This window comes from Pinus tabuliformis, chromosome 5_2 (genome assembly GCF_031772625.1).
Source record: "Pinus tabuliformis cultivar Carrire ecotype Pingquan chromosome 5_2, CPIR1, whole genome shotgun sequence".
Taxonomy (NCBI): domain Eukaryota; kingdom Viridiplantae; phylum Streptophyta; class Pinopsida; order Pinales; family Pinaceae; genus Pinus; species Pinus tabuliformis.
In genome coordinates this window covers 62,365,742-62,393,358 of record NC_142306.1, presented here as the reverse complement: position 1 = coordinate 62,393,358, position 27,617 = coordinate 62,365,742, and positions in this window count along the sequence as shown.

Genomic DNA, 27,617 nt, shown 5'->3' with positions numbered 1-27,617 from the left:
AGCCTATAGCCCAGCAACCAAAGACAACATCAGATTTCAAAAAGATAGATTTTGAAGTGTTGGAAAGGGAAATTCATGCCATAGACCAGATTGAATTGCATAAGCAGGCTGGAGAGATGATATACTCCACCCTGATAGGTAAAGCCATGACTTCCCATTAGCTACAGAAATCGTTGAACAACATCTCAGTACAATTTTAGTTGGAGAAGGCCTCCTCACAGGCCAAGGACACAAGGATCAAGTCCTTAGAGGACTTAGTAATTGAATTGGGAAACGATCCCAAGGATATAAAAGCCACAGAACAACTTATCAAAAATAAGAATGATGACATAGTTGCATTGAAGAAACAACTAAAATACCTCAGCTACAACATCCACAAACACTAGAAGTCCTAGAAGCCCAGCAGGGGCATGAAGAACTCATGGACTTAGTCTTGAAATTGAATGACCAACTAAAAGAGACTGAAAAGGAATTTGATACTTTGATCCAATTAAAACAAGCAGATGTGGCCACCTCTTCAACAAATGTTATCCCCACAGTCTCTACAACAGTGCCATCCATACTAGCAGCATCTTTGGCACCTACAGTTCCACTTGCAACAGCCTTGCCAGCAACAACAAAATCTACATCAGCAGCAGGCACATCAGGTTAGAAAGAAATAGAACTTGTGAAAGCCATGGAGGAAATGACCATCCATGCTACACAGATGAAAAAGCTAAAGGAAAAGGTGGCAAAATTGGAAACTGATTGCAAACTAGCCCAACTCAAGCAAAAAGAAGAAACACAAAAGGCATAGAGAATGGGTGAAAGAATCAAAATCTTAGACAAGGATTTAACACTGGAAAAACCACTTGGACAAACCAAAGAAATGTTGTGGGCCAATATCATTGACTCTATCAATGATATTTGGCCATTAATCCAAGTTATTTTTGAGCAAACAGAGCTAGTAAAGGTAGCTAATGAAGCTATCCAGAAAGTAAAAGAGGAGTTGGGAAACAAGCCAGAGGATGCAAATAGACTCATCCATTTCCTCAACAACAAGAATAGATATGAGCTCCAGGAGCTAAATATAGAAGACATGACTGCTGCCATTTTAGAAATAAGGAAGGTCCTCTCTAAAAGGAACCTTATGTTGAATTTGGAAGAAAAGTTCCACAATACGCAAATAGCCATTGACAGGTTCATGGCTAAATTTCAAATATTGAGGGGAAAAGGTCTGTCCAGTCATATGGTCATCAATGACAAACTCATGACACAGTTGGACTATGGTGATAGACTTCGAAAGTTGGCTAAGGAACAAGTCAGTTCTTCATCCATCAAAGCCCTACCAACAAGAAAAGTATTATATGACACATTTGAGAACTTGTTTTTCCTTGAGCATGAAGTAAAACATTTGTTCCTCACCAAGCCCAATTTTGCAAAGTATACTGAGGCTGATGAAATCTACAGGAGAATGGTAAATGTGAAATTCCCTGATGCAAAATGGTGGGAGAAAATGAAATATTTACTGTGATAAATAAACAACTGAAAGTTACTGTGCAATAAAAATGAAGGCAACAGGGTGAAACAAGTAAAAACAACACAACAGGGTCAAAGAGTATTAGTTGAAAGATGAAAGCAAAGAAGATTCCAGCGTGAAACTCCACAACTGTAAGCCATCATAAAGGGCTACACCTCAACCATAAAGGCCAGCACAACCATAATAAAAGGGACAACAAGAAACAGTTCATTAGCTGTCTCTATCTTCTTGCAAGAAGATATTTGTATTTCCTAAACTAAATCTCAACTTGTTTTGAGATATTTTGTAATAAGTTTTTGTATAAATACTTCACAATTCAAAGTATGTAGTGTGGGTTCTTAGACATTTATATAGTTTTCTTGATCAAAGACTGTAAGCTATTGTACCACTGTTGGACCAGCAAGCTGGATTATTGAATAAAGCAAAGACATTTCACTAGATTCATGTGTAGTGTGAAATACAGACAAGTATCTTCTTTTGTGTTGTGACTTTTCTTTAAAAAAAATTCCATAATCTTAAATGTATCTGAAATCTAAGTGCTTAATATGGAATGATATCTCAGAACTTGCTTCACTACACTCTGTTTTGACTATTAGGCATTTTGTATGTTTTCTTCTAAAATTATCTAAGTTAAGGAATTCTTGAGTGCTCCTTAGTTTAGATAGTTTCCCTCTGGTCTATAATAAAGAAATCTTAATTGCCCATTGCTCATGATCATCCTTTTTCCCTCCTCTTAGTCCCAGTTTGAGGATTCTTAAGTGCCCTCTCACCCTGGTTAAGATCATTTCATCCTTTCGACCTAAAAATCTGTGTTTCTCTCTGTTAGCTTGCCCATTGAACACTCCCTTTAATGATTTAATCCAAGTTCTGCTGCTCTTCTTTGAATCCATAGCTCAATAGCCAGAGACACCATTCTATCCATTTGTTAAGGATTCCACCATCCAACTTCAAATACAAACCCAAAAACCTCCTTGAACTTTAAGAACTAGCCTAAAATCCCAGCAAACAAAGCTAAAACATATAGAGAGAGCCCTCTCTGAGTCATAGGTTGGCTAGAGCCTATACTTAAAAGATTGGTTTGCAGTTACCTTAGTCTTTTCTTTCTTCTAATAACTTCTAGGGAAAATTTCTGAGTGATAACATAGTGGCGACCATACTAGGGACAACCCTCAGTCCTAATAAATCTTTAAGAAATTTTTAATTCTGTATTTAGAGCCTCTTAAAGTATTTTATTAGAAGTTATTTCTCATGAAAAGAAAACAATTTTAAAAAAATATGAAATTCTGGCTTCGAGGAAAACTCATTATACTAGGGTTAACCCGGATCCAAACCCTCCCCCAGTATTTGATAATCGCAACTTGATTTCAAGAAAATCCAAAATAGAAGAAAGTTCAGCCAGTCACACACCCTTAGTTAAAGCTAATTCATGCCCTAATGAATGGTTGTTTTTAGAAGATCTTCCCTTTGATGAGAAATTTGATTTGTCATTATTTAGATCAAAGTCTGAAAGTGAAATTTGTGACATTGTCATAGATCCAGAGTTTATTGCAGACCTCGAAGTCCAAAAAGCCAACAAATCAATTGATGAGTACCTTCTAAATTCACCACAATCATCCCTTAGTACTGCCAAGATCCCTGAGCTTTCTGAACAATTGTCCACTACTCTTAGTTCACCATTATTCCCTTCAACATCTGAAGCCCATTCCCCACCTCCATTCATACCCTAACTCCCTTACCAACCTATCATATCCCAGATACCACATCCTGGTCCTAGTTCTCCACTACTACATCACCTTCCAGTGCCTCAACCCCACATTTTAGCCCTTCCTAGCTTATAGCCATTGAAAATAGATATGCTCCCCTTGTCTTACATGCTCCACTTGGTGCCATGCCAACATACTACCAGAGTAAAATCATCCAATTTGATGGCATAGGACACTACACTACACAACACCATGTTAATAAAATGACAGACTACTTTGAACTTCATGAAATTGATATTGTGGATGTCTAAATGAGATTATTCGCTTAGAATTTAGCTGGTGATGTTATAAAATGGTTTAGATCACTGCTTGATAATAGTATTGATAGTTTAGAAGTATTTCAACAACAATTTTTGAATACATGGGAAAAGAAAAAGAATCCTCTACAGATCCTTTCTGAATATGAAAATATTAGGAGAGGACCCAACGAAACTATTCAAGACTACTACACCAGATTTAACAATATATACAATGCAATTCCTGTTAATCTTAGACCAGCACCTAACTTAGCATTAATAAAGTTCCCCAATGGTTTGGACACAGACATGGCATTCCAGCTCAGGGAAAGAAACCCCCCAACCCTAGAAGATATGCAAAGTGTAGCAGTAAGTGTAGAGGCTAATTTATTAGCTAAAAGAGCTAGAGTTAGGAATGAAAGAAGAGGATCAACGAAAGATGAGCCTTCACCCTCTGACATTAAAATAGATAGATTAGAAAAAGGCATGGAAATGTTTATGGATAGAATAGAGAATATAGAGAGGAAACCCCAGTGGGATAATCAACAGGAACCTCCAGTTAGAAACCCGAACTTTAGGAAAAACCAAAACCAAAACCAAAACCAAAATACTGGAAAAAATGGACCTGATCAGAATATAAGACCTCATTTCTAGGAAAATTATGCGGAAACATCCCATCCTGAAGACCCGGAGCAAGATACACAGATTAACCTGATGGGATTAGATGATGAAGGTGTTGTTTTTCTGACCCAAGATGATCAGGAATTGCATATGCTGCAACAATTGCAAATCCAGTCTAGAGAGTCATTTGATTATAAACAAGGTTATGATTCTACCATCTTTGAAGTACATAAGCAGTATAACCTAAGGAGTAAAAATAATTAAGATATCCCTGACCAAACCAAGAAAACAATGCCAAATCAACCAAAGAAAATCAAAGAAGCCCCGGTTTCTAAAATCCTCCAAATTCTCCCCAGAAAAAACCAGAATCCTTCTAGTCCTACCATTGAAGATATAACCCCTAATCAACCTTCTGATGATCAACCCTCTTCTTCAATTCACCCCAAAAAACCATTGGACATACCTCAAAATACTAGATTGGAAACTTCACAGAAAGAAGTCACCAATAAAGGAAAAGAAGACCATCCCACTCAAATCCATACTATCAAAAGTCCAAACCCTGAAACAGAGAAAGCCCCTTTGCCTTTTAATTTGGGAGCAAAGGTGGCTAAGCTAAAGATTTCAGTCCCTTTGACAGAGTTAATCAAGAATGAAACCTACAAAACACAGATGAACCAGACCCTGAACCTTGCTAAAAATGAGGATTCTGTTAACCTGTTTGATGACCAACCAGAACTTATATTTGGTCCAGATGTCAATGGAAAACCAGTAGAAGGAGGAATATCACCTTTCTACATTAGCCTTGGAATCCACGACAAAATTCTTCATAATGCAATGTTGGATTCTGGGGCCTCCCACAACTTAATGCCCAAATCAGTAATGGAAAAATTGAACCTAGACATTATAAGAACTTACAAGGACTTATTTTCATTTGACTCAAGTCAAGTAAAGTGTCTAGGGTTGATTAAAGACCTCTGTGTTACCTTAGTTCAATATCCTGCCAAGAGCAACTTCATGGATATTGTGGTTGCTGACATCCCACCAAAGTATGGCATGTTGTTATCCAGGTCATGGGGAGCCAAACTTCAGGGATCTCTATAGCTTGATATGTCATATGCAACAATTTTTGTTTTTGGACAACCCATGAAGCTGTACCGAGAAACTTTAATGAAATACATGGTGAGTAGCCATGATCGGCCTCAAAACTTTCCTATCTACTCTGTACATTCAGAGCTTGATTATTTTATTTTGTATAATACTGATGAAACACAAGAAACTCTTTTAGACAGTGTTTATACATAACCAAAATAAATTGCAGTTTCAAAACAAGAGGAAACTGTCCAAACTTTAGAACTTTCCACTAAACAAGGTAGTCAAGATGAGGAAAATTTGGTGGAAACAGATGATACTAATTATGAACATGAGATATTGTGGCATCTTGATTTTGATGGATGAGTAAATAAGTTTGGAGTAGGAGAAGGAGTTTGGATATACAATCTAGATAATGATTACTCATAAGGCCATGCATACAGGCTAAATTTTAAATGTACTAACAATATGGCTGAGTATGAAGCACCAATTTTAGGTCTTAAATTAGTTAGGAAGCTAGGAGCTAATAAAGTTTCTGTCATGGGAGACTCTGAATTAGTGATAAAACAAATTAATGCTGTATATATGACCAAAGACCATAGATTAAGTTGTTACAGAGGAACCATTGTATAAATACTAAACACTTTCTTGGAAACCAAAGTTGCTGTAATTCCTAGAAAACATAATATGCAGGCTCATAGTTTAGCAATCTTTGCCACCACCTTCAAGTTATCCTTTAAGCCTAACTATCAGTACACTACTGAAGTAAGGCACGGGCCTGCAATTCTAGATAATTTGAAGAACTGGAAAATATTTGCCGATGACAAACAAATAAACAACTTTTTGATCTCAGAACAAGAATTTGTAAATAGTAATATAGATACTGACACATCAATAGATCCTAACACTAAAGATAAAACAGAAATAAACGAGATAGAAGGTGAAGAGATAGATAGATTTCAAAATATGTAGAAACCTAGAGCAAGTTGAGATTGATGAGATAATTAGCGAAGACATTGAAGTAATCAAACTCAAAGACAATTTCTTACCTAAGAGATTAACCCCTTTGGAAGACCTGTTTGATTCAAATGATGTTCCTAGAAAGCCTAAAATGGAACCTTTGAAATATGATATGGAGGAGTGTAATATTGGCATTGATGAAAATCCAAAATTGATCAAACTTTCTAAATCATTACCTCCCATTGAAAGAGTTAAATACATTGAATTATTAAAAGAATTTCAGGATGTCTTTTCTTGGAGTTACGAGGACCTCAAATCCTATGACACCAACATCATACAACACACAATCCCTATAAAAGAAAATCAAAAACCTTTCAGACAAAAACTTAGAAGGATAAATCCTGTCCTATTACCTTCAATTGAAAAGGAAATCCAGAGAATGTATGATGCTAAGATAATTGCACCAATTATATTTTCTGATTGGGTTTCAAACCTGGTGCCAACTAGGAAGAAAACTGGCAAGATCAGACTCTGTGTGGACCTTAGAAACCTCAACAAAGTATCCCTTAAAGACAATTACCCTCTCCCCAAAATGGACCATATTTTTCAAAGGGTAGTTGGATCAACCAGGATCTCATTATTGGATGGGTTTTCTAGTTACAATCAAATCTTAGTTCATCCTGATGATCAAGCCAAGACTGCCTTCACTACTCCTTGGGGCACATTCATGTATGTGAAAATGCCTTTTGGACTAATGAATGCAGGAGCCACTTTCCAAAGGGCTATGGATATAGCCTTTGCCAAAGAAATTCATGATTTCCTTGTAATATATCTAGATGACATTACTGTATTTTCAAAATCTGATTGCCAACATTTGGATCATTTAAGGCAGGTTTTTATTAAATGCAGGAAATATGGAATTTCTTTAAACCCCAAGAAGTCTTTGTTTGGGTTAGAAGAAGGAAAGTTACTAGGTCATATAATTTCAAAAGATGGTATCTGAATAGACCCTGTAGGAATAGAGCCATATTATAGATACAACATCCGAGGAACATCAGAGAATTACAAGCTTTCTTAGGGAAAATTAACTTTCTTAGGAGATTTATTTCTAATCTAGCATAATTAATTAGATCATTGAACAATATGTTGAAAAAAGATTCGACCATCAAATGGAATGTTGAGGCTAATAAATCCTTTGAAGACATTAAACTAGCCTTAACTAGAACACCAATTTTGATTAGTCCAAAATTTGACAGAGATTTCATCTTATTTTCCTTTGCTTTTGAGCACACAATTGCTACAGTTTTACTGCAGAAAAATGACCAGGGCTATGAACAACCTATTGCTTTCTTTAGCAAGGCCCTGAGAGATGCCCCTTTAAAATATAACATAATGGAAAAACAAGCTTTTGCTTTGGTCAAAGCTATCAAGGACTTTAGAGTATACATTTTATATTCTCATATAGTAGCCAATGTTCCCAATTTAGTAGTCAAAGACATCCTAACTTGAGGTGGTCCAGATGGAAAGAGGGGAAAATGGATTGCTACTATTTTAGAATATGACATAGAAATCAAACCAACTAAGTTAATCAAGGGCCAAGGTTTAGCCAAGCTCATGGTTGAGTCAAACTGTCAGGCCCTAGATATAAACTTTATTGCACAAGTAGATAATGAAGAGGAGATGGCAACTCCACTAATCAGCTAGGCCTTTATTGAATCACCATGGTATGCTGATATCATTTATGTTTTAGAAAATTTACAAGCTCCTCCTGGATTATCTAAGACCAAAAGTAGATTTTTGAAGATGAAGTCCTTAAAATTCTGTATATTATACAATGCTTTGTTTTGGAGAAATTATAAAGGTATTCTCCTCAACTGTTTATTAAAAGATGAATCTGACAAATTATTACAAGAGTTTCATGCAGGTGACTATGGAGGACACCTTTACTGGAAAACCACTGCAGATAAAATTCTTAGAGCTATTTTCTACTGACCAACTTTGTTTTTTGATGTCAAGAAATATGTGACCTCTTGTCACAAATGTCAAATTTTTGAGGGAAAGAAAAAGCTTCTACCGTTACCCCTCAAGCCAATCTCTGCTGAAACACCTTTTCAACAATGGGGTCTAGACTTCATTCGTGAAATTCACCCACCTTCCTCTGCCCAACACAAATGGATCCTCACTTCCACATACTATTTCACCAAATGGATAGAGACCATACCTTCAAGGCAAGCCACTAACACTGTTATCATAACCTTCCTTGAAAATAACATTCTGTCACTATTTAGATGTCCAACTAAGCTCATTACTAATAATGCAGTAGCCTTTAAATCCAAAAGAATGATTGATTTCTTCAAAAAGTATCATATAAACCTGGGCCATTCCACAACCTATTATCCTCAAGGAAATGGACTGGCAAAATCCTCAAACAAAAGCCTGGTGAACGTCATAAAAAAGCTGTTGGAGGACAATAAGAAAACATGGAATAAAAATCTAGTCAATGCCTTATGGGCAGACAAACTAACCACAAATAAATCAATTGGTATCTCTCCCTACCAAGTATTTAATGGGATGGAAGTTGTCTTTCCATCCTCCTTTGGAACACCAGTGATGAAGCTGCTTCAAGAGTTGCAGGTGGAACCAAATAATATCCAAAGAAGAATCAACCAAATAATACATCTTCAACAAACCAGGGAAGAAGTATATATCATATCTCAGGTTGTGCAGGAAAGGATTAAGAAGATTTTTGACAAGAGAACCAAGGCTAAAGATTTCTACCTTGGTGACAAAGTCCTAAAATGGGATTCAAGGAGGGAAGATAAAGGTAAACATGGGAAATTTGATTTCCTATAGAAATGCCCATATGTCATTTAAGCTTTCAGAGGTAATAATGCTTTCTTCCTTAGAGAAATGGATGGTATAGAAGCAGAAGGTGGACCAGTGAATGGCTGAATGATCAATCACTATTTTGAACCTAACTATTGACTTTTACTTTCCATTGTACATATTCCATTTTTCTTCAAAAAGTTTAGTTTTGATAGGATGGTGGTCATTGAAGTTGAAGCCTGAAGAGAAGGCCCTGAGCTTTAAAGATTCACTATCATAAGTATCAATAATGCAGAGGCATAGAGGATAATTTTGCAAGGTAACATCAACAACAATTCAAAGGCTACTGATCTACAAAGTTCTTGACATTTCACCAGGAAATGCCATCCCCAAGTGGAGCCACTGTTAGGTTCCTATACCAATAGGAATCATAATTTTGATTGACTGAGATTAAGCCTTGTAATATTGTACACACTTTTTCTTTCTGCAAACGTTTTCCATATTAAAAAAATAAAAAAATGTAAATAGGGTATGTCCTAAAAGAATAATCAAAGGACAAAAAGAATGAAAATAGGTCAAAAAATGAAATATATGAACCCCAAAAGACAAATGAGACCATGGAAAGTGTGCAAGTAAAAATTCCACTACTATTTACTTTTTTATGCTTAATTAATGATTATGTGCAGCTTGTTACTTATGCCACAATCCATGAATAGTCAAATTGTTTAAACTTGGCTATTTCATATTTTCAATTTTATATTTATAGCTAGAGAATAAAATCTGACCAAACAATGTAATCTTGGCAGATAATTAGATAGGTAGAGTAAATAGAAGGAGCTCAACTATTCAATTTGAGCCCTTGGATGATATAAGGTTAGACTTAGATAGTTTATTTTGTAAAGAAAAGAAAAAGATTGATAAGGGTTTGCTAGCCTAAATGCACCCAAATAAAGTGAAGAGAAAATGGTAGGATGAGTAAGTGGGTAAGTAGTAGAAAGGTTGCAGAAATGTCTTGTGATTACATGAAAGGAACTTATGATATTTTTCCAAATGCATCTTTTAAATAGGCATAAGTGGTACATAAGCAAAGACAATGGCTCACAACATGATTCATTTAACATCCCTATCTTTCATTTTAACCCCTACATCACTCATTAACTTCCCCTTCATAATAAAAGATTAATATCTTTAGCTCCTTAAGTCAAAGAGGCTCAGAGCATTTCTCTGACTTCTAGAGGGACCGGACCCTCGACTTGATGACTTAAGAAACAAAGGTGTTAAAAACCCCTTGCAATTCATTCATCCCCCCCCCCCCCCCCACAAAAACCCTTTTCCTAAAGGCTAAGTCTTTTGCCTAGGGAAAACCCATAACAAACATGTTCTATGTTAAAAACCCACCATGTAACATTTATCCTAAGTCAAGCACCCCCCCACTCATTTCACTTCATATTAACTTTTATTAATATATACAAAATCCCCGAAAAAATCCAATTTCCCGTATATATTTAATTCCTGTGTATAAATTAACCCCACCCCTTAGTTTAATTATAAACTATATTACTACCCATATCCCGCAAAAATATATTAATAACCCTGCCTTATCCCTTAATCCCGCATTAGAGCACTCCTATGAGATGAAAGGTTAATATAATCTCATACCACTGTGATTAGGCCCATGGCCCCCCCCGAAAACTTTATGGTTAAATCACCGCGCAACTCCCATCTCCTAACCACCGTTGATCGTCCCCCCTTTACATCCAACGCCTCTCATCCATATCGGGCCAACTCGATGTCCACCCTTCACCAGCCCAATGACGTGGTTTTTCCCTTGGCCCCTGACACTACGTGTCAAGTACTGAATGGAATCATGTAGCCCCTCTCGAATACTGCCCGCACCACAAAAGCGGTGCGAGGGACCTCCCAAACCGCTTCCACTTTCCAACCAAAAACCACCACTATTCATCCATTAGTAAAAACCTGCCAAAATTAACCGTTTTCCTATAAAAGGCTGATTACCCTTCTTTTTTATTTTTTCACGCGTTTTCCTTTGAGAACTCACAACGTTGTTGTAACTCCTGCAAATTGCCGAAATAGCTCACGAACCTCCCCAATTACTCCATAGAAGCTGCTGACAGTCCTACAGAGTCATCCATCCATACCAAAGCTGTACAGACCCCTGCAAAACCTCTATCAACTACCAGTTACAGTCAAAATCGCCCAATTCCAGGTATTTAACCGTGGAAAACCCACTCAATCATCCAATTCCAGTAAATTTCCCTCATAACACTTTAAATTAAGTGGAAAATAATTAGATTTATTTGGTTGTTACACTTTAGACCAAAACCATCTGCAAGAACACCATTGCCCTAAAAAAACTTAAATTACCCCCCATACTCAAATCCATAAGAACTGAGTATGGTTGTCCCAATTGCTATGGATGTGAGACCGATCTCTACACTCCATTTAGACGTAGACCACCTTCCCCTAGCTGATAAAGATTTCCAGATAAAAGATACCACTGTCATAAAGCTCCTGCTCAAAATACATTGCCAAAGTAGGGACAAGTTCCTAAACCATGCTGATGAAATTGGCCTTTGGGAGTCAAATTTGCCCAAGTACCAGTTCCCCCAAGTCCACATTTTTCCTGAAATTGTGCTAATGTGTTATGCTTGTTACGTCCCAAGTCACAGAACCATCATGTCTCATGACCAGAAGGTCCTTTTCACCATCACTACTGAGTCCATAAATGAAATGTTGCAGCTCCAACCAGGGCCAAACCTAACTCCCCTCTTAATTGGAGATCTGTTGGACTTATATCCCAAACTCATCTCTGCAAAATTGGCCTAATTGCTCCAAACATTCATCAGAGAAGAGAAGCACATCCCTAAAGACACCCCTCCATATGTAGCAACTATATTATCCCCTTGGGGCTGAAATATTGTATCCATGATATCTTGTGTTTTGGGTTGCTCCACAAGTGAGTATATTGATGAAATTATCCTGGCTTTCATGTCCATCTATACCCCAGGACAACCTTCTGCAACCATTTATGACTTTGCCACATTCATAGCTGACATAATGCATGAGAAATTCACAATAATGGGGAATGAAAGGGTCTTCAAATACTCCTCAGTTGTATACCATATGTTCTTATATTATGAATCAAAGAAATTCCCATTCACCCTCCAAAAACTGGACACCAAGGGTCAACCCAGGTCAGTCATTTTTTAGACCCCCTTAATCCACGAGTATTAGTCTCCATACTCTTATTTAGACTTCATTGACTTATTTTTACATCCAGTTATGACAATGTTGACCTGAAACCCTCCTCCAAGAATTAGTCTAGAAATAAAGAGAGTCCTTCAACTGCCAAAGTAGACCGAAGTGGGTGACTGGTACCTTTACCAAAACCACACAAAAATCAGGATATATGGTTGCATGCTTGCACCATATAAATTGCTAAGATACCTCCCTATGAGGTTGTTTGCATTAGAATATTATAGGCAAATTATCAATGCATATGAGGTAAATTTCATCAATGCCAAGAAGAAGGCCAATTTCAAAATAAAAGACCAACTAGGCTCCTTCATATGCAACTCGAGGGAGGCTGGAAAAGAGGTAGATTTGATACTACAAAATATGAAGTTTGAGAGAAGCTTTGTATGGAGGTATGATCCTTTGGAATTTATCACAAAGAAGAGACAAAAGGTCAAGCTAGGACCCTTCAACCACCATCCCATACCCGAAATAAAAGCATATGCATACCAAACAAAATGGGTAGAAGGTACCCTCGTAGACCATGATAACACCAAAATAGATGTAGAGAATTATCTCATTGATTTAGAAAAGCAACTTGATGACAACTCTTTTCTGCAGGTACTAGAAGAACCAGAGACTGCTATGAGTACTCCTCCAATCATGTAGACTCCTCAGAATGAGGAGAAGATCCCAAAAAGAAACAGAGAAGGGGCTTCCACTTCAGGAAGAGCCACCTCTGATTTGCAGTAGGAATCAAATAAGAGGCAAAAGCTAAATCCAGCCTTCGAGCAAGAGTATACTGAAGACTCGGCTGAGGTCACTAACACAGGAGCATAAAGAAGCAGGCTTGCCACTCCATCTGGAGGCATACAAGAGCCTTTCACTTCACAAACTCAAATGTTGGAAAGGCAGCTCAATGTGGAAGTGTCTTCTTTCAGAATGCCAGTTGACAAAGACCAAGATGTCAAGGAAAGGTATAAAGAAATCAAGGCTAGGAATGAGAGGCTTAAAGCCCAAACATATGCACAATACCTCAAGCTCACCCCTACCAATCAAACAAGGCTAATGTTAGCCTTTGACATTAGCAGAGGGGAAGCTGTAGATGACCTTTATGAAGCCTACATCCCAGCAACCAAAGACATCATCAGATTTCAAAAGGGTAGATTTTGAAGTGTTGTCAAGGGACATTCATCCCATAGAATAGATTGAATTGCATAAGCGGGATGGAGAGATGATATACTCCGCCCTGACAGGTAAGGCCATAGCTACCATCAGCTACAAAACTCCCTGAACAACATCTCAACACAATTTCAATTGGAGAATGCCTCCTCATAGGCCAAGGACACAAGGATCAAGTCCTTAGAGGACTTAGTAATTGAATTGGGACACGATCCCAAGGATATAAAAGCCACAGAACAACTTATCAAAAAGAAGAATGATGACATAGCTGCATTGAAGAAACAACTAAAAATACCTCAGCTACAACATCCACAAACACTGGAAGTCCTAGAAGCCTAACAGGGGCATGAAGAACTCATGGACTTAGTCTTGAAATTGAATGACCAACTGAAAGAGACTGAAAAGGAATTGGATACTTTTATCCAATTGAAACAAGCAGATGTGGCCACCTTTTCAAAAAAAATTATCCCCACAGTCTCTACAGCAGTGCCATCCACATTAGCAGCATCTTTGGCACCTACAGTTCCACTTGCAACAGCCTTTCCAACAACAACAAAATCTACATCAGCAGCAAGCACATCAGGAGAGAAAGCAACAGAACTTGTGAAAGCCATGGAGGAAATGACCATCCAGGCTACAGAGATGAAAAAGCTAAAGGAAAAGGTGGCAAAGTTGGAAACTGATTGCAAAATAGCCCAACTCAAGCAAAAAGAAGAAACACAAAAGGCACAAAGAATGGTTGAAAGAATCAAAATCCTAGAGAAGGATTTAACACTAGAAAAACCACTTGGACAAACCAAAGAAATGTTGTGGGAAAATATCATTGACTCTGTCAATCATATTTGGCCATCAATCCAAGTTATTTTTGAGCAAAAAGAGCTAGTAAAGGTAGCTACTGAAGCTATCTAGAAGGAGTTAGGAAACAAGCTAGAGGATACAAATAGACTCATCCACTTCCTCAACAACAAGAATAGATATGAGCTCCAGGAGCTAAATATAGAAGACAGGACTGCTTCCATTTTAGAAATAAGGAAGGTCCTCTCCAAAAGGAACCTTATGCTGAATTTGGAAGAAAATTTCCACAATATGCAAATAGCCATTGACAGGTTCATGGCTAAATTTCAGATTTTGAGGGGGAAAGGTTTGCCCAGTGCTATGGTATTCAATGACAAACTCATGACACAGTTGGACTATGGTGATAGAATTAGAAAGTTGGCTAAGGAACAAACCAGTTCTTCATCCATCAGAGCCCTGCCAACAGGCAAAGTATTATATGACACATTTGAGAACTTGTTTTTCCTTGAGAATGAGGTAAAACATTTGTTCCTCACCAAGCCCAATTTTGCAAAGTATACTGAGGCTGATGAAATCTACAGGAGAATGGTAAACGTGAAATTACCTAATGCAGAAAGGTGGGAGAAAATGACAGATTTACTGTGATAAATAAATAACTGAAAGTTACTGCGCAATAAAAATGAAGGCAACAAGGTGAAACAGGTAAAAACAATGCAACAGGTTCAAAGAGTATCAGGGTTAAAGAGTATTAGTTGAAAGATGAAAGCAAAGAAGATTCCAGCGTGAAACTCCACAACTGTAAGCCAGCATAAAGGGCTACACCTCAACCATAAAGGCTAGCACAACCATAATAAAATGGACAGCAAGAAACAATTCATTAGCTGTCTCTATCTTCTTGCAAGAAGATATTTATATTTCCTAAAATAAATCTCAATTTGTTTTGAGATATTTTGTAATAAGTTTTTGTATAAATACATCACAATTCGAAGTATGTAGTGTGTATTCTTAGACATTTCTATAGTTTTCTTGATCAAATACTGTAAGCTATTGTACCATTGTTGGACCAGCAATTTGGATTATTGAATAAAGCCAAGACATTTCACTATATTCATGTGTAGTGCGAAATACAGACAAGTATCTTCTTTTCTGTTGTCACTTTTCTTTAAGAGTTTTTTCCATAATCTTAAATTTATCTGAAATCTAAGTGCTTAATATGGAATGATATCTCAGAACTTCTTCACTACACTATGTTTTGACTATTAGGCATTTTGTAGGTTTTTTGCTAAAATTATCTAAGTTAAGGAAAGTTTGAGTGCTCCTTAGTTCAGATAGTTTCCCTCTGGTCTATAGTAAAGAAATCTTAATTTCCCTTTGCTCATGATCATCATCTATTCCTCCTCTTAGTCCCGGTTTGAGGATTCTTAAGTGCCATCTCACCCTGGTTAAGATCATTTCATCCTTTCGACCTAAAAATCTGTGTTTCTCTCTGTTAACTTGCCCATTGAACACTCCCTTTAATTATTTAATCCTAGTTCTGCTACCCTTCTTTGACTCCATAGCCCAATAGCCAGAGACACCATTCTATCCATCTGTTTAAGGATTCCACCATCCAACTTCAAATACAAACCCAAAAACCCCCTTGAACTTTAAGAACTAACCTAAAATCCCAGCAAAAAAAGCTAAAACATATAGAGAGATCCCTCTCTGAGTCATAGGTTGGCTAGAGCCTATACTTAAAAGATTGGTTTGTAGTTACCTCGGTCTTTTCCTTCTTTTGATAACTTCTGGGGAAAATTTATGAGTGATAACAAGAGGAATTTACCATTTTCATCAATTGGAGGAGTTGCAGGGACCTGATAAACATTTTTAATAGTCATCTAGACATCAATACCTAGAGACATAATGCAGGGACTCATTCTTATTTTCCAAAGGCATAACTTGATCCATCAAATAGTGGAGCCTTGCTTGAGGAAGATCCCCTATGTTTTACCATGTTCCTTTGTGATATACCTTCTAGTGATGAACTATTCTTAAGGAAGCTTACTCTAACACCAACTATTGGAAATATAATTATACATGCACCAACTTGAAAATACTGAATTAAATCCTTTGTTTATGTCTTTGGCTTTATTTTTTGTACTACTTTGTTTAGCACATTACTCCATGTTTTGTATCCTCAACTCGGATTCACAAGCATCCTTTGAACTTATCCTCTGACCTCTTCTATTATCATAGATCCTCTATAGAATTCATGCCATAAATTTGTTTCGCACTTTTCACACCACAAAATGATGACATATGAAAAACCACTTCTAACTTCCTTTTTGCAGATACTTCACATAACTTCCAAACATATCTAGCTTATTTATACTGGATTAGATCCACAATTTATGAAAAGGTTGGCACAACATCAAAAAGCCTTGATTATTATTTAATCACATGGTTGAAAATATAATCGAGATGACCCAGATAGAACTTATTCCAATGGTCCCTTGGCCCTCGTGGGCTTAAATTTAGACACATGAAACCTCACGATATGCCTACCTTTAGTGTATCTATAGATCCATATTTTAGAACTAGTTAACATAGTTGTATGGCTGACCCCAAAATTCCTAGATATCATTTCATTTGACTTTGTCCCCTTGCATTTCATGACCCAAGGATGAGACTGAGTGCTTAAGCCTCAAGGGTGCTTAGGTTCCTAGGTTAAACAATCAAGAACTTATTATAGCATGCCAAGTGATCCCATGTTTCGACCAAATCCAACTGTAAAGAAGTCACTTTGGGGCCCCCATGACCTTCTGAACTTTAACAAAGGGTGAGGGCATAATTTTTCATATATGTGTGTTAAATAACTATACCCTTGACAATTTTCTCCAAGTGATCTCATGAGTTGATCAAATCCAACCCCCCGCCCCCAACTATCTAAAACTTAATGCAGAGGGCGATGGGGGGGTTGCACAATCTATCACTTAATGCATACGATACTTGTCATTAAAATTATTCATTTGTGGCATACCACTCTGCCACTGGATGGAAATGATTATTCCCATGCCAATTGGAAGTGGGTGGTGGATGATGGTTTCCAGGCCTGTTAGTTCCTTACAATTTCCTAGGATGAGGAGGAGAACAAGAAGGTAACCACTTCAGCTCAGTAGCTAGCCCTACTGAGCAAGAGATGGATCTCTCAAAGTTTTTTTATCAATGGAGTGACTTTAAAGCAATAAGTTTTAGGCTAGATATGTATGATTGTTTGTGTGTTGGTGAATTTTATATTTTAGGGTTTGCTGGACTAGGGTTTGGAGCCAGTGTTTATGTTTAGGCTTTAGGAGTGTAGAAGCAAATATAGAAAGAAGCTAGGTAACAGAAGGCCACGGTGTACTTGGAATATTGTCAATGTCGTATAGAATAGAAAGTTTAGAAGAGGCTAATGAGCATAAGCAAATATGAGTTCATTAGCTTTTAGGAGACATAAACACAACTATGAAAAACATATAAACAGAGCTTGAAATCAAGAATCTTGCCTATTTAACTGCAAGGTATCCATAGAGAGAATACAAAACATGTGGATAAAGATGATTTAACCATTAGAAAATATATAGAAAGAAAAAAAAAAAAAACACCATGAACTCACTGGACTAGAGTTCCTTAAAAATAGATACAATTGTCTTTGTATTAGCTGAGAAGATCATTACATGCAAGCCTCCTCCACAAAAGTCCAACCATTCTCTCTGAAAGAGAAATGATACATATAGAATCATTTATACCACTTTCTCACCTTCAAGAGTCCAATTCCTAGGTGGTGGAATCGACTCCAAGATTCTCTCTGTTATACTCCTATACCAATAGGTGTCATATTTCATGATTGACTTGATGAGCTCTGTAATATGTTCATTCCTTTCCTTGTTGCAAAGGTTTCCATATTATCAAAAATTTCAAAAAATGTAAAGAGGGTATACCCTAAAAGAAAAATCAAAGGGTAAAAAGAATAAAACGGTCAAAAAAGTGAAAGAAATGAACCCCAAACAAAGAAAGACCAGGAAAGTGTGCAAGTCCAAAATGCCACTACTATTTCATTTTCTGTAATAAGCATTGTGTGCAGCTTGTTAATTTATGCCACAATTGATGAAGAGCCAAACAGCTTAATCTTGGCTAGTTCATATTTGAATTTCCTGTTTTAGAGATAGAGAATAAAATCTGACCAAACTGTTTAATCTTGGCAGATAAGTAGATAGGTAAAATAAATAAAAAGGAGCTCAACAGTTTAATCTGAGCCCTTGGAAGTAATAAGTGCAAACTTAGATAAGCTTACTATGCAAAGAAAAGAAAAGTTAGTAAGGGTTTGCCAGTCTAAGTGCACCCAAACAAAGAAGGAAAAAATGCTAGGCTAAAGTAGGCAGGGTAGGTAGATGGTGTTGCAGAATGATACTTGTGATCGATTATGTCTCTAAATGTGTTAATCTTTATCTCTGTCACAAGTGCCAGGCAGACATTATACTTGATGCAGCTCAAGCGAGGCAAGGTTACATAACTAACTCCCCTTCATATTTTTCCCTAATCATTCACTAATTCCCCGTAAAATATTAAGATCTGTTCTTAAAAATATCACTCATAAAACCACTCATTCCATTTCATAAAGTTTGCCTAAGTAAAAACCCTATTTTACTTAGGAAAATGGCAAATATTCCTCATAAAAACCCTTTTTCATCCTGAGCCTAAGTTTAATTACAAAAGCCAATTGTTTTTATAACTTGGCGCTTTCATTTCATAATTCATATTAATTTTTAACTCTTATTATATAAATCCCAAAAAACGTTACCCTTCCTGTATTATATAACCATATAAAACCCTGAAATAATACATATTCCTGCCACGGTTGAAATATAACCATACACGCAGTCTAAACAAGGGTTAATAAGTTGATCCGAAGTTTATTGAATAGCCTTCCCGCCACGTAACAGGGTTAATTAACCATCCGGGTTAATTAATAACCTTTTCCCCGACCAATGAAAACTCCCCCGATGTGATTAAAATGTTATTTATTTGTTTCGGGCCCACAGTTAAACCCCCGCCATCTCCGACGCCCGTCCGCCGTCCGATCATCCCCCGATCATCCGACGGTCTGTATCGATATCGTGATCCCCCTTATCACCGAGCGTTAACTCGTGGGGGCCTGGCGGTTTTCTGTCGTACCTCTGCCATGCATCGCCCATCCAACGTGCTCGCTCGTCCTCCACTCAATACCACTCAGCCCCAAAAGCGGTGCGGGCAAAAAACCACTTATCGCCCTTTTCTGACATCATCTGTCCTTTGCTGATGTCATCTATCATTTTCTGACATCATCCACCCTCCACTGACATCATCCACCGCACAGCTTACATCATCCTCCCGATTAAATGAAAAAGACCCGCCAACCTTCGTTTTGTCAAAAAAAATGGTAAAAGGCCATTTTTGCTAGAATGCTCTCTGCCCCGCACTCTCCTATATACAATGACCTGCTTTAGTTACAAACAGGCACCCGAACACAAAGACACCAGCACCAAGCCCGCAGCTTATCAGCCAACCCGCATTTGTATTGTTTTCCTCTTCAACGCAGAAAGCACAAATTGACAAAGATGAACACGGTAAACATGGTCAAAGTGTATCAGATCAAAGCAGGTCAAAGAGTATCAGATCAGGGATAAAGATTATTAGTTAAGATAGACAGCCAGCACAGAGTTACTGAAGAAGGCAGCTGCAAGCCGAATCCTAGGGCCTGCTTCCAGCACATTCAACAAAAATCGGACCAGCACACCATCAGTTTATCTTTTTCTATTTTCGAGACTAGCTGTTTCTATTTTCTTGTAAAACTATTCTTAGTCATCCTAGATATCATCTCACTCTGTTATGAGATATTTTGTTGTATAATTTGAGCATAAATACCCCTCCATTGGAGTATTGAGGGTGGATTCCTAGACTTTGCTGTAATATTGATTTTTTGGAATAAAGAGCTGTTGGAATCAACTGTTGCATGGCTTACTGGATGAAGATTTGAAGCAGAGGACTTGTCACAGACTTCTTCAATCAACCACCGAATCAATCAATCCTCTATATCTTGTGTTTTAAAGTTATTCCTGTTTATTATATCATCTGTGTTTCACAATCTGAAAGATAAAGAAAAATTAATTTCAGAATATGCTTGATTGCACTCTGTTTTCAGTCATTATTGTTCTCTGTGTTTTATTCAGAATTAGGATAAGCAGTGAAATCTTAATTGCTCATGTTTTCCTAATTCTTTCATGTTGATTATTTGCTAAAGAATACTTAACTGCTCCTTATCAGTAATCATCCAATTTCCCTCTTTAAATAGGTTGAAGAATTCTTAACTACCCTTCACCCCATTTGAGCCCATTCCATCTGTTTTAAGTCTTTATTTGTTCCCTGTTTGACTACCTTGCTATGTGAAGACATCCTCTGTTAAGAAACCAAATCTAGAAAGCCATCTTCTTTGACTCCATTAGCCCAATGGACTAAATTACTCTGTATTACCTCTCTGCTCTATTGAATCTCACCACCCAAACTCAAACAAAACCCTTGAACTTCATAACTAGCCTAATACTTTTCAAAAAAAAGATAAATCATAAAGAGAGAGCCCTCTCTCGATACAGGTTGCCTAGATTCTGTATCTAAAAGATTGGTTTGTGGTTACCTCAGCCTCTTTTCCCCTTCTTACAACTTCTGGGAAAACCTGAGTGATAACATCAATGGCGACTCCACTGGGGACCTGAATAATTGTTTGTTACTATTGTTTATTTCATAAGCTACAGATGGAGCCTGAAGTTAGCCAGGTAGCCTTTGAAATGCTTTTGCTTTGCAATTGCAGAAGTAAATGAATGCTACTTCAGTCTATCTCCGGTCTAGCTTATGGATTGAACATCTGGTTTCAAATACTTGATCAGTTCCTCTTGTCAAATAAGTCTTTAAGAAGGTTTAAATCTCATATCTAAATCCTCTTAAAGAAATCATAGAAGTTGTTTTGAAAAGTCATAAAATACTCAAAATTTGGTTTCCTGGAGAACTAAACCTTTTCTTCAGAACCGTTTTATAGGTTCAAATCTAATCTATGATGGTGGATACAGATTAGACACACAAAGGTTAAAATCATCCACCTGGCGACTCCACATCAATTTCACAATCAAGATTCCACTGGAGAAATGAACTTGAAATAACTGTGTGAAAAGATCAGGCTTTTAGCTTGGATTTTTATCCAAGACATTACGTTCTTTCTCATTGATAAGATTTTTTAATGTATATTGTATTTTAGAGATGATTTTAGATTAAATTTTTATTATTTTCCTTTGAAAAATATAGATATAAAGTCTCCTTACACATTTGAACAACAGTCTTCTAATTCTTATGAAGATCATCTTCCAATTAAGGAGAATCAAAAAATTAAGACTAATCATACAATCCTTGAACATATTCTGGTACCTCATAAAGTTCCTGATAGGTATAAACCACTCATTTTGCCTCCTACACTCCATGCTTTCCCTAACGATTATCCCAAGTATCTCCCTAGGTTTGATGGAGAGAATGGTATCACTACCCAAAAACATATCCAAGTTTTTGAAGATTATCTTAACTTATTTGAAGTAGATGAAGAGGATGTTAGTATTAGGCTTTTTGCTCTTTCTTTGCAAGACAAAGTCAAGAGTTGGTTCAAAACCCTGCCTGAGGCAAGCATCTCAAATATTGAGCAGTTTCTCAAACTCTTCCTTGATAGATGGATAATCAAAGTCAATCTTCTCATGATCATAGAAGAATATAATCAGTTAAAGAGACATCTAGATGAAACAATACAACATTTTTTAGACAAATTTAATCAGGCCTATTATTCAATACCATTAAATATAAGACCTCCTCTTGATTCAGCTCTTTTGCATTACCCAAGAGCATTTGATTCAGAGATATAATTTCATCTAAGAGAAAGAAACCCATCGACAATGGAACAGATGCAGAACATGGCAGTAGATGTAGAGGTTAATCTGAAAATTAGAAGAGGAAAGTTGAAAGAAGAAAAAGAGGAAAAACTCGACATTTTGATAAAGAAAATAGAGGAAATGATGCAAAAGATCACAATGAAAGTTGAATGTTTTGTTCAAAATCACCATGACACATTTTTTTTACAAAAGGAAAAGGCTGATATTCATGAACAAATTCCTACCAACTCGATTTACCATAGACCAGAAGATAGATTCATAGAGCAATACATGGAGGAGAAATCTCCTGATCTAATGTGTATATGTGATGGCATTCCTTCTTTTGATGATTTTCCCAAATATGATCAATATGATGATGATTATGTTTCTCAAATTCAAATTAACCTTGCAGAGGAATCAGAAGCTAATTTGGGGAATAAGGAAGTTCAGGTTCAACAGCTTGAAAATAATGAACAACTTGTTCATTTCAGCCATAAAAACGAGGAGGAAAGTGCATAAAATTTTGAAACCAGTGAAGGAACTTTACCATTATGTTTTGATTCATTTCAGTTTATTAGAGGTAACTATCATGCAATTAGAAATAAAATGTCAACAAGTCTTGGTATTAACTATCTAGAGGGAAATCAAATCTTTGTTCAAGACTTCTCATATCTAGATTTGCAGCCCCAAAATGCCATTGAATGTTAGGTTGCAAAAGAAGACTTGGAAGCCGGAATATATGATCAAATGATCCAAGTTGATTCCCTGCCTCTTTGTTTTGAATCATTTCAATTTTTAAAAGAAATGTGGTGTAAAATTTTTAAAGAAAAGGAGGAGCAACTTGTAGAAATATACGAAGTTCCATTTGAACCTATATGTAATAAGTTGCCACAATCCTTCCAAGTTCTTTATGATCCAATAGCTGACAGGTTGGATGATGAAAGAAATCATAATTTTTCTCCATTAACAGACTATGAGAGTCAACATCAAGATGATAATGGTTTTACCAGACAGACATTACTATCAACAGAAAAATCATCACGAAGAGCAGTTGAAAACATGCAGGGTGATAAAGATAAAAGTTATATTTCAATTTCATGGCAGGTAGGCTATCCAGAACATTTATATAGTTGTTTGAATCATCTCAAGAATAGTGTATATATTTTACAAGATTCTTTTGTATAGTTTCTAGATTCAACAAAGGAGATCAGGAATTTCCTTATCTTCTCAAAGGTTAACAAATCTATATTTGATTGCAAGATCTCAATTTTAAACACCAACAAGCACAAGCAACAAAGGTCACTAATGTATATAATGCTTGAATGGTTGCATTGGTTGTTCCATTTTACCTAACCACAGTCAGAAAGCTGATTAGAGTAAGTAGGTAGGATTTCAGTTTGATTTAATTCAGTTTTCAGTAGATTACAAATAAATCCTTAAATATTTGAATCCAATCAAAAGGCCCTAAAATATTGATGATTTACTAATTTGGTTTAAAGGTTGCAGCACCTTTTGGTTTTAGGTCAGATCTCAAGTTGTGCAGGAAAAGGGTAGAAAGATTTTTTGATAATGTCACAGTTTGGATTAGATAGTAACTTTCTGCAGTTGAAGCCCGAAGAGAAGGCCCTAAGCTTCACAAGTGTGTCGTCATATATACAATAAAGCAACCAGCAAAAGGAGATTTCAGAGCATAGTCTAAGTTATTCAGAAGGCCATCTGACCTGCTGTTCTTGAATTTCCACTAGGAAAAGCCATCCCCAAGTGGAGCCACGGTTATACTCCTATACCAATAGGTGTCGTATTTCATGATTGACTTGATGAGCTATGTAATATGTTCATTCCTTTCCTTGTTGCAGAGGTTTCCATATTATCAAAAATTTCAAAAAATGTAAAGAGGGTATACCCTAAAAGAAAAATCAAAGGGTAAAAAGAATAAAACGGTCAAAAAAGTGAAAAAAATGAACCCCAAACAAAGAAAGACCAGGAAAGTGTGCAAGTCCAAAATGCCACTACTATTTCATTTTCTGTAATAAGCATTGTATGCAGCTTGTTAATTTATGCCACAATTGATGAAGAGCCAAACAGTGTAATCTTGGCAGATAAGTAGATAGGTAGAATAAATAAAAAGGAGCTCAACAGTTTAATCTAAGCCCTTGGAAGTAATAAGTGCAGACTTAGATAGGCTTACTATGCAAAGAAAAGAAAAGTTAGTAAGGGTTTGCTAGTCTAAGTGCACCCAAATAAAGAAGGAAAAAATGCTAGGCTAAAGTAGGCAGGGTAGGTAGATGGTGTTGCAGAATGATACTTGTGATTGATTATGTCTCTAAATGTGTTAATCTTTATCTCTGTCACAAGTGCCAGGCAGACATTATACTTGATGCAGCTCAAGCGAGGCAAGGTTACATAACTAACTCCCCTTCATATTTTTCCCTAATCATTCACTAATTCCCCCTAAAATATTAAGATATGTTCTTAAAAATATCACTCATAAAACCAATCATTCCATTTCATAAAGTTTGCCTAAGTAAAAACCCTATTTTACTTAGGAAAATGGCACATATTCCTCATAAAAACCCTTTTTCATCATGAGCCTAAGTTTAATTACAAAAGCCAATTGTTTTTATAACTTGGCACTTTCATTTCATAATTCATATTAATTTTTAGCTCTTATTATATAAATCCCAAAAATCGTTACCCTTCCCGTATTATATAACCATATAAAACCCCGAAATAATACATATTCCTGCCCTGGTTGAAATATAACCATACACGCAGTCTAAACACGGGTTAATAAGTTGATCCGAAGTTTATTGAATAGCCTTCTCGTCGTGCAATAGGGTTAATTAACCGTCTGGGTTAATTAATAACCTTTTCCCTGACCAATGAAAACTCCCTCGATGCAATTAAAACATTATTTATTTGTTTCAGGCCCACAGTTAAACCCCCACCATCTCCGAAGCCCGTCCGCCATCCGATCGTCCCCCGATCATCCGACGGTCTGTATCGATATCACAACCCCCCTTACCACCGAGAGTTAACTCGTGGGGCCCCGACGGTTTTCTGTCGTACCTCTGCGATGCGTCGCCCATCCAACGTGCTCGCTCGCCCTCCACTCAATACTAATCAGCCCCAAAAGCGGCGCGGGCAAAAAACCGCTTACCGCCCTTTGCTGACGTCATATGTCCTTTTTTGACGTCATCCACCCTTTGCTGACATCATTCGCCATACAGCTTACATCATCCTCCTGTTTGGTCAATTTAGTGTGATCTAAATTGCTATTTATAATGTCAACCTGGGGTTCGTAAACTGACGAAGTGAAGTGTACTATATGTACTAGATAACCATTTCCTTAGTCTTTTGTCGTTTTTAGTTTTTTTTAAGTTTGTTTTTGGATTTATCTTTCCCTAATGTGAGACGATGAAAAGGTGATAAAGCAAGTGAAATATGGATGATTATGGTGATCTCTAAGTGGTTTTTCAAAACTTAAAAGAAAGAAAGCTTTAAAATAACTGCAATGAAATCAATTCTTCAAAAGAAATAAAGACATCAAACAATGAACTAATGACATCGGCCCAGTATCTTTGTTGCTGAATGAAAATGAAAGTGAAATCTACACTAAATTCAATTAAAAGTAAGAACAACTAATCCACACTATTTCAACTCTTCAACTCAATCTTCCTTGTGAAAATATATCATGAAATGTTAAGCAATGTGAAATCTAAAAGAAGTTAAACTGCATAAAAGAAACTAATCACACTACTTTAACTTTCTTGACCTTTTGCCTTTCAGCTTAATTTACCCTGTGAGAAACAGTCATGAACAAGTCAAGCAATGTGAGATCTAAAGCAAACTAAATCAAGCTATAATGAGTGATATTCTGGTTCCTAATAAAGTTATTTGATTATAGAAAGGAACCGTTAACAGATGAATAGCATGATATCTAAGAACAGAAAATAGATGTACAACTCAAGGAAATGACAGTACTGGAAATCAAACTTCAGAAAACAAGAGTCAGCGACAAAGACAAGATGATCTCGTATGCCAATAGTTATAAAAAGAAAAGGTGAAAAATTGCCCCGGGCTGCCTAAGAAAACCTGCAGAAAACACTGATCAGTTGTAACCATAAAAGAGCAGCAATGAAAATGTAAATCAACAGAAATCAAAGAGCTTTGTTATGTACAGCTAATATACATGATGAAATAAAACGCAGCATTTAAATGACAACTGTACAGCTAATATACATGAATAGAAAAAAAGTAATGCAAGAGTTAAAGGACAACTGTACAAGGCTTCAGTGAGCAGGGGCCCTCTACCACTTCAGCCGATTCAACGAACAGCTACAAGCTTAAGTTTAAACCAGTCTTCTCATATATTAAACAACAACGTAAAAGTGCAGTGGGGAAATACAACAACTTCGAATTACATCACAAAAGATTAACTTTTACAACGTTCATGGACGCGTTATTTATAAAGAAAGAAAGCTAAACAGATTAACTAAATCTATGCTATTAACCACGCTGCCAGAGACATGTAAATCCTCTTCAGCCCGGATCTAGGTAACTGTCATCATGTTTACTAAATCTGAGAGGTATGGCTGTTGGATTCACGCTATCAGGATGTGTTCGTGGCTAAGGACTGTGCCACGTAGCTTCACGTGCTCAAAAACAGAGCTACGCAGAGCCGTGCCACCGCTGAACACTTCCGTTGACTATCCTTTGCCCCTTGTTTGACCGCGGGCTTTTATGGCCGTGCTGGATGATCTGGAGGGACACGTTCCATGTCCTTGACTCCTGTAACTTGCCCATGTGGCTCATTTCTTCAGAGGACACCTGTAGCATGGTGTTTGACAAAACGGCTGCGGAATCCTGTGCTGGCTGCAGAAACCTGGGTCGGCTGCGGAAACCTGTGTCGGCTGCGGAAACTGAGAAGCTTCCGCAGCTGTCTGAACAAAATTCTAAGCCAAACAACAGTCATCAGCGTAGTTAGAAAACCATGTCAAAAGCTCTTTTTTTAAACTAAAATACAATGATTTAATCAACTTGGTGGATGAAATGAGTGGAAAAAGAAGGCTGAGAGGGTGTATAGGAAGGTGCAGGTTCAAGGCTCAACACCTCCCGATTAAATGAAAAAGACCCACCAGCCTTCGTTTTGTCAAAAAAAAATGGTAAAAGGCCATTTTTGTTGGAATTCTCTCCGCCCCATGCTCTCCTGCAAACAATGACCTACTTTAGTTACAAACAGGCACCTGACCACAAAGACACCAGTACCAAGCCCGCAGCTTATCAGCCAACCCACATTTGTATTGTTTTCCTCTTCAACGCAGAAAGCACAAATTGATAGAGATGAACACGGTAAACATGGTCAAAGTGTATCAGATCAAAACAGGTCAAAGAGTATCAGATTAGGGATAAA